General features: G+C 36.3%; 2 long non-coding RNA genes across 2 annotated transcripts in view; both read right to left on the bottom strand.

Annotated features, from left to right (window-relative positions):
- Window positions 1–9,194, bottom strand: part of LOC309656172 — a 467,255-nt gene that overhangs the window by 378,312 nt on the left and 79,749 nt on the right. The gene's annotated exons all lie outside the window — the stretch shown is intronic.
- LOC309656150 overlaps window positions 1–9,194 on the bottom strand; it is a 63,311-nt gene that overhangs the window by 41,677 nt on the left and 12,440 nt on the right. Inside the window, exon 1 of the long non-coding RNA XR_014261180.1 lies at window positions 1,724–9,194. This exon is cut by the window's right edge and continues 12,440 nt beyond it. This is a non-coding gene — a long non-coding RNA (uncharacterized lncRNA). The remainder of the gene's footprint in view (window positions 1–1,723) is intronic.

Below are 9,194 nucleotides of genomic sequence, written 5' to 3'. Positions count from 1 at the left end.
TTATGGTCTCCACTGTATTTTGTACCCTCTAGCCTGGAACATTCTCTCTTCGCATGCCTCTCTGTTCTCCCCTTTCTTTGTACCTTACCCCTAAGAGGATATAAATCTTGGGCCTTTTCATTTAACCATGGGCAAACGCAGCTAGTCAACATAATCCAGCCCTAACACCATTTCCAAGTCTCACAATTAAACATCTCTTTCTTCAACCTCCACAACCACAAACCACCCTTTACTATCCAGTTTGTGTGGATAGCTAGAGGAAATATATGTTTAAGGAATATTGCTATAATATTAGCTGGATATTTTTGAAACTTGTACTGTATTTCAAACGATATCAAAATTGCCTAAATAATATTCTTTCCTACTTCTTAAACATGACTATTAGTGTTATCACTTTCACTATTATTTAACTTTTAGTAGTTCTAGTATTTCCTGGTTCCCACAGAGCACAAATATACAAGCCACTGGGAAATTCACCAGGCATTGCAAGGCAGTTATCATAGCCACTTAAGCAGCAGTTAAGTGTTTCACAGGACAACTAGTGAACAACATAATAGATACCATGATGTTAGATCCTGGCAGAATGGGTACAAGTTTCCATCATGTCTAGGGAATGAAGGACACCCTTGTCTGTGTAATGGAGACAGCAATACCACAATTGCCTGATGTCACTCTTATATAATACATCACAACACATACACACACACACACCCTATGGGACTGTTCTAATTCTCTAGTAAGTTTTGATTGTGGAGAGAGCCAAACTAGGCTAGCTTTGAGCTAGATTTTTATGAGTGTTTGGTTCTGTATAGAATGCACAAAAGGCCCAATCTTCGTGCCTACCACTTTTTTCATTACTGTGGCATTAATTACAAAGTAAGATGCCAAGTAATTGGCAAGGGGAACACTACTTGCTTATTTATCAGATACCTTTATCCTATGCCCCTGGCTTCTCTCCTTTACTGCACTTTTATAATAGATTACCAGGGTAGCAATGTAAAGAGTAAAGGGTCTTTCCTTTGCACATTTATAACCCAACTTACCTTGAATTCTTTGTCCTATTTCAAATCATACCAGCAAGAAAGGATTTGCACTCAGCGACATATTAATCAACACGCCATATACAAACACATAAAGGCTAAAAGCAAAGAGTATGTTCCGCTAAAAGCAAATGGTTTACTACCAAAAATCTTGCCAGTTCATTCTTGCACCTATGGACTCATTATTTCTATGAAACACTGTGGGAGCATGCCATAAAATACCAGACCAATCAAGCAAACATCCTGAAATCTTCTCACTACACAGGGTACCTCAAAAACATACCAGCACATACTTTTCCCAATTTGTTGTCTTAATTGCCCCCAGTTATTATCAATTACTACTGTTCTATCTCTATGTTGATCATGACAAAAGATATGTTTTTCATAAAATAACACATTAGGACATAATAACGAGAACCTTGGTTCCCATCTTCCCTGTTGCCGAATAGCACGTCTCGTGCTGTACAGGCGCAGTTGGCTGTCCAAGGACCCTGATGCCAAATTGCGGAGGATATTCTTGTCGCAGTGACAAATTGCTTGCTGGTGGGCTGTGCAGAGTGTTGTTCTGGCAGCATCAGAGTTGTCTACGTGTCTGTCACTTGGTTAGGCTGCTTCAATGCTAGGTGATTTCACCCCCACCGACACCCCCTTTCCACTTCCCTCAATGCATTTTTCAGACTTACCTTTGCTTCCCAGTGAATGGGGGCTTTAACATTTACTTGACAATGAGCCTATGGAAATGCCTCCGGAGCTCTCCGTACAGGTATCTGAGGGTGAGAGAAGGATTTTTTTTTCACAGTGCCATACTTGTTTTCCATACAAACCTACAGGCTGCCATTACAGCCACCCACATCCCGGTTGGCAACGCACTTAGGCAGCGAGAGCCTTAATGAATCCAGACAAAACTGCACAGCATTCCTGACACACAGGAAAATCATGCATTTTAATGGTATTGCAGGGTAATTTATTTCTTTAGTCTGTAAAATGTTGATGGTCAATGTTATTTGATAACATTTCAGCAAAGAGATTATTCTGCTTTTGATCTGATGCTTATTTTTAAAAATCTTTTTAGATTTCTTTTATAAGTTTCTAATATTAAGTCTATTTCTTCAGTGAGGATCTGCTTTAAAAAAAAAAAAAAAAGGCAGCAATGTAAACGAGTAGACAATATTCGGTAAACAAATTAGCTTGTAAACATACTGCAGGAAACCCCAACAGTGTCTGCTGACTACCTATGAAGGTATATAATTTAATGCCTCCAGATAATTTGTGGGTAAAGTCTAACCAGCTGACATTTTGAGATAAATAATAAATAATACTCCTATTTCATTACTGAGTTTATAATTAACTATAAACATAAAGGCATTTTAAAAACTATAACTACCGGAGATACAGTACTTAAGATTGTTTTGTGAAACTGAAAAGGATAATTTGATGAATACAAAAGATGTAGGAGGCCTTTTTTTATTCTATGGAATGACAGTAGATTTTTTTTCCATGAAACATATTCTGCAGCACTGGTGTATTATTTAAGACTCAAGGATGTATAAAAGAAGCTAATGGGTTTTTCACAAAGGATAATATACAGTGGAATAATTCTAAAAGGAAATGATCAGGCTTTTAATCTAGTGGGGGAAAAAATGTTTGTTTTTGCTCCTCTCATATATGAATGTATGTTAGTTTTATTGTTAAACTATAGCCTTGAATTTAGTAGACTATAACATTCTTCTAAATATGTTAATGTAAAGATATTAGATCAGATAGATTTTCAAAGAAATAGATGGATGGATGGATAGACGGATATTCACCTACACTAATTAGAAGTAGTAATAATAAAGCTGTAAGTAGCAGAACTTGGAGAAAGACTAAAAGATATTTTAACAGTTTCTACTCTCAAGACACATAGGTAAAGATTTCAGCCCAAAGTGAGGTTTAGTTTGTTTCATGAGTGCTGATAGGACTTAAGTCAGCCCTCTGGACTACACGGGTATTTCCACACTAAACTTATCAAATTATCTTTCCCAGACATTTTTGTGTTTTGTTTTATTCTCCAAAACCTGGCAGCACAAATGTTCTAGCTTTCATCATTTAGGAGCATCCTGTGTGAGGCTATTGATCCTAAAATTGCAAGGGTTTTCTAAGAAGGCAGCTTGTTGGTTCTGCACTGTTGTCACTGAAGTGGTTAAAGCTTTGTTTGTTTGTTTTGTTCTGAATGGCTCTTAATGGATTAAGCTTTAGGCTTTCACCAAAGCAGTAACTGATTGTAAAAGTAGCAAGAAATAAACTAACCACAGGGTGCGTGCGTGTGTATGTGTATGTGCTGCCAGAGCAGAGCAGATTATGATCTTTAAATTCTAAAACTAAGCTAGTATAAATATATGTTAAATATTTCTCACTATATATCTTTAATAAATCTATCCACTGTAAATTGCCATAAATTATGTTAACCGATCCCTACAATAGCTTAACTCTATTTAATCAAGAATAATTGAATTAAACTATATAATGACCCACAGCTATTGAGATAGATAATATTAATTACAGTTGCAGGATCACATTTTACTATGAAATTAACATGCCATTGTGTTTTGATCCTAGAACTGCTTTTCATAATTTTACCAATAATATTCAAAATGGTGATTCCAAGTTACATAAACCTTTAAAACTACCACTGGGACTTTAAATATTATATGCACTTGTCTTCATAATATTATGCTGTGGTTCTGGACTCATATAATTAGGTTTCGGTTTGAGTGTGATATTAAGTAGAGGATTAATAACCTGACAAGTAAAGAACCACCCATGCTTGGAGAAACAGATGGAAATGCATGAACTTCTAAGACTATTTTCTACAGTGCCAGCTCCTCTCTAAGAGAAGGACCTTATTCAAGGTCTCATTACCAATGCAGGGTGAGTCCAGGTGCTGAATACTCAACTCAAAAAATGACATTACATTGTACAACTCTATTAACAGATGCAACGAACAAAACACTACACACTGTGTTCAAGTCATCCTCTAGCTCTCCAGGAATGGCATACAGGGCTTCTCTTGAGTACCCCCTAGCCGCTAGTAATAGAAGATTGATTCCCTCTGGCGGAGCTCTTGGATTTGCTGAAGAATTGATACTTTTTTCCAATAGGCAAATCATGAAAGTCTAGAATAAATGGACTAAAATAAAATGGCCTCTACCTCAACTTCAAATAACCCAAGATTCATTGGTCAAAGTCTACAGACAGTCCTTCGGCAAATCTTCAACATGACAGTTCCAGAGAATTATAATACCGCATCTGGGCCTATCTGAATGTCATACTTGGAATACTGCATTTTGGAAGTATACCATATTAGAATTAGGATACTTTAAACATGGAATTAAAAGCCCTCAATTATACTTCTGGATTCTCTTGGACATGGATATTGTATTTCATACTTGTCCACATAAGTGCAGATGAACTGTTTGTTTTACTTCTTAGAATATAAGCTCAATTCACTAAATCTCATATATTTATGAGGTTCTTTAACAGAAAAAAAATCCTTCTCTTTCTCACAGATATCGTGCACAAAAGATCTGAAACCTTCAAGGAAGTTACTAATTTCTGTCTCACACTTGTAATAAATGCAATCAACTGAACTGAAAGGGGGACTATATTAAAGGAAATGCATAGGCTTCAAAGTGAGAGTGCATTTATCGTATAGAGAGAATGATCGATTCTGCTATAATGCCCTGGCAGTCTTTGTAATTTTCAAAATTCCATTCAAAGTGCTGATATTCTGATGACAGAACTAACTGCCACTATAACTCCAGAGCCTAGCATTAAGAGAACGGATTTCAGTGAGTGCAATAAAAAAGAAGGCAATTTTTCCCCTTGGCATGTAATATTCTAAAATTAAGGTGGGGAAAGTGTTACAAAACCTAGATGAATACTCTTAGTGACCGACTAATTTGCTAATTGTGTGACACCCAAAAAGCCAAATGTAGTTAATATTTATGTAAGAAAAGATGATACATTTATAAAAAGCAAGGCCACTGTGTCATAATCCTTTCCTGAGGCATTGTACCAAAATAATAAGGGCAGGGGGTTATAAAGGAGAAGAGTATTTCACCCTCTTTCTTTCCTTTTTAAAATTTGGTATGCCTCTAATTGACCTAATGCACATTTTTCATAACGCCTTGTCAAAAGCAAAACAAACAAGCTGTGTATACAGAGGCTCCAGGGGCCCTTTTGGTTGTGCCTATTTTTCTTACCTTATTTTCCAATATTCCCTCATTTCACTTTGTCCATTACTGTTTCATCTTCCCTACTCATACCACCCTGGTCCACATTCTCTTGCACGAACCCTCAAGTCTCCTAGTCTTCTCTTGTCACTCCTTTGCCATAAAGGGAGAAGGAGGGGCACTGGGGCATGACATGGCCCATGACACACCCCTAATCTTCTTCCCTGTTTACACCACCACCTGCAAATGAGGAGGAAACTTTCCAGAGTTTGAATGAAAGCCTTTGGCCTCTGCTATAGACAGGGATGCACAATACGGAAACAGTGTTTGTTAACCAGGCTGAACCATTAAAAAGATCACACACGACAGGGTAGCTTTAGAAACTCTGAGGAATTTAGGCCATACCAAGTTAACTAAATGGGAAGCCAATAAATCAGGTGAACTTTCCTGACCACCTGCCCCTGCCAACATCCAAAAGCCCAACATTATATAGGATCTTTAAGAACTGGGCCATGAAGACTTTTTTTTTTTTTTAGTTTCATGAGGATGAAAGAGTACTTGGCACATTCGCAATACTCCATCTGAGAGCAGAAACATGTTTGCATTTTGGAAAGAAAGCACAAAAACATCCAGGATTGATTGTTGATAAATTGATTTCAATAGTGTTTGGGTTTTAAATATTACATTAGAAAGATGAAGCACAATTTTGACGTATTAAAAAAAATGATTCCCCAGGTTTTCATTGCATTCTTACTCCGAATAGAAAGAGGAACACAATTGGAAACATGGAAGAATTAGGTTAAACACAAAGTATGTTCCAAATCTAATATACTGAGGGTTCCTCTTTACACAGTATAGCTCTTACAGAAGAGCTTGGGTAAATGTGAAAGGTTTATAAAATGTATCTGATTCAGGGATCATAAAAATGAGGTGCACCTGTAAGTAGCTTTAAAAAATACCCTTTGCAATAAGAACCTTCCTTTCACTAATGGGAACTATGAAATACTGTGCGGAAGGAATTTCAAAGAAGATATTTATTTGTGTGTTTACTGCAGGCTTTGCCTTCTCATTTTATCCTCAACATTTTGAATAAAAATGCTTACCTCCCTCCCTGGGGTTCTAAGGGCTTGCCCCTTTACATCTATGTATATTTAGAATAGTTGAAGTACTAGAAATATATTAGCATTTCCAAATATCTCAGCAGTAAGACTACTTCTTTGTATTTGTCAGCGTATGTGTGTGGATATACCACTTACTTAATGATGACAATCTACCATTATGTTTAATCGAGAGTACATTTTTCATGTATTAACTTTAATAGAAGGTACATTTTTATTATAATAATCCAGGATAGACAGGTAGACAAAAGAGAGATCATCTAAATGGATATAGATCTAAACATAGATACAGATATATTGATTGAAATTTAGTAGAAGTCAAGGGCATCAATTTTGGCATGAAATTATTTTCTGCCCTTAGGTGAATGTTTCCAGGCCTTATTTCCCTTTAGATAAACTGCATGTAATGATGGTCATCTATTTTTTTAAGTAATTATGAATCACAGATATCATGGTTCTTCATGGTTGAAAAGGGACTTAAACACCAACTTTCAGCATAAATGGATGGCCATAATTCCCTCAAGAAGCAGGAAATTGTCAAGAGATAGGAAATAAACATGCAATGGCAGTCCAGACCCTGGGTTCTGAATTCCTTCAGAAGAAATTTTCAATCTCACTTGTATCTCTTTTGAGTACTTCCCTATTTCTGCCGCAGTTCCAGTGGTACCAGAGCATTGCTCAGCACCATAGATGCTCAGCAATATGGGCGCCGACTGACTCCCTGTTCTTCAAGGGGAAATCGTTTCTAACCTAGGTTATTATTTTTTCCTTGAAGAGCCACAATCTCTAACTCTCATCTTGGGAGACTCCAATTCATTCTGAAGTGTAACATACACACACATACGCAAATCATTTAAGCTCTAACTTCAAAAATAAATGCTGAGCCATCTCTCAATACCGCCCACCTACCCTACCCCATATACACTGCCCTCCCACTTTTTTCCAGAAGGAATGTGAGTGATGGAAAGAATAAGGAAAACATATTTTGAAATCAAACAAAAAAATGTATTACAGCCCCTTAAAATAAATCACTGTCATAGATGGCAATGAGATTAATGCAAATGAATGATGGCCGTGGTCAGAGGATTTCTTTCTGCTAGACAGTTTCGCACACACAAAAAATCAACTGGAGTTGGAGCATGGAGAGATTAACAGAGCACCGTATTTGAAGCATCTACTATGTGTCAGGCCCCAGACATAAATTATAATCAGGATAGAAAGTTGTACAAAGTCTGAGAGAAGTAGATTTTTTTGGTCTACATGTTCTATATAAATTGCTTTAATCCATTTAAAGTTAAGACATCTCCAATAATAGGATGTTAGGCATTTTGTACTATTTGACTTCGATAATGTACTTAGAAAAGAATGCCTGGCACATAGGAGAAACTTAAATATTTGTTGAATGAGTGAATGGCTATAAGTACTTTTCAAAGGCGAAATAAATCCTCTGCCACTTCTAATGTATTTGGAAAGACATCAGTAAATGGCTATCGTAAGGAAGATTGCAGATGCTAGTTAAGATAATCTGTGTAGTAGTTTATTTATTCTGCTATAGAATTTTTGTTCAGTACCCTTGGGGGAAAACTTTTGTGATTACTTCCAGGCTGGCAGTCAGTGACTCTACTCCAGAACAAAATCTCAAACCAAGCCCACGTCCTCTCTTCGTGTCCCTGCCACTTAACCATCCAGTTGTTAACACATTTAAAATCTGACAGGTTATTTTACTTCCAAAATGATACTAAGAGTCACACATGTCAGAACTCTACTTGATAAGTTGTGTTAGTTTCAAATGCAGTATGTGAGCACTGAACCCTCACTCTTCAAATCCTGCAAAGTGTATCGATAATTATGCCAAATCCATCCAACAGTTGATTGAGGTGTTTTCAGTTTGATACGGGTGTCAACAAAGTGAAAATTTACTTTATTCAGATCTTTGCCTCATATGTTGAATGGAAAAAAATCCATTTATACATCACAGATTCATCCCTAGTACTAGAAATTAGGAGAAGGTACCTCAGACGCTGCACACATTTTCTTTGTGGTTACAGAGGTGACTTTGCCACCTGGTATCCTGTCCCTCTTTATTACACCCAATTATATCTGTCATATGTAAAAGTTCTAAGAAGGATACAAATTTGTATAATTCTCAGGTGGTTCTTTACAAAGAAATAGATTTTTTTTTAAGATTAATACATCGTTAATTATAAAGTAAATGTTATAAGGATATCTACCATGATCTCTTTTCAGGCCTCTCCTAATATAATCTTACATGTTCCTACTGTATCATCAGTGGCTGAACTCCAGTCTGAGAAAATTCAGTGATGGAAACTTTTTACTTGGGCTTCCCACATTTATCTGTGACATCCCCAGTTTGTAGCTGTATTTGTGCTAGAGCAGACAGCAGTAACCAATGAAGAAAACAGGAGTAAAACAATTTCGTATTTAAAGTGATGTCATAAGGCACCAAGGTAGCAATCCAGGAAGCCTCAAAATACATTTTGTAACCAAATCAATGTGAACGAAAATTAGCAACTGAGTAAAAAAGAATCATTTCTAATAAATTATAGACAAACATTGGAATGGAGAACATCACCATATATATTAAGTTTACAAAGGCAGAAGTTTAAGAAAGGGTAAACTTAATTTTATGATTATAAAGCTCTTCAGTAGATATATTACAGATTAGATATTGTAGATAAATTGATCTCTGGCGTATGCATGGTTTTTTCAAATGTTAATTCTTGGCAATACAATAGAGAACAATTATTTTGTAACTGTACATGTTTCTGTTCTAGAATTCTTTCCCTGTAAAATCCTCTGGT

The sequence above is a fragment of the Balaenoptera physalus genome (assembly GCF_965194825.1).
Source record: "Balaenoptera physalus genome assembly, chromosome: 2".
In the NCBI taxonomy this organism is placed as follows: Eukaryota; Metazoa; Chordata; class Mammalia; order Artiodactyla; family Balaenopteridae; genus Balaenoptera; species Balaenoptera physalus.
The sequence above is the reverse complement of the archived record's forward strand: the minus strand, read 5'-3'. Positions and strand labels throughout refer to the sequence as shown.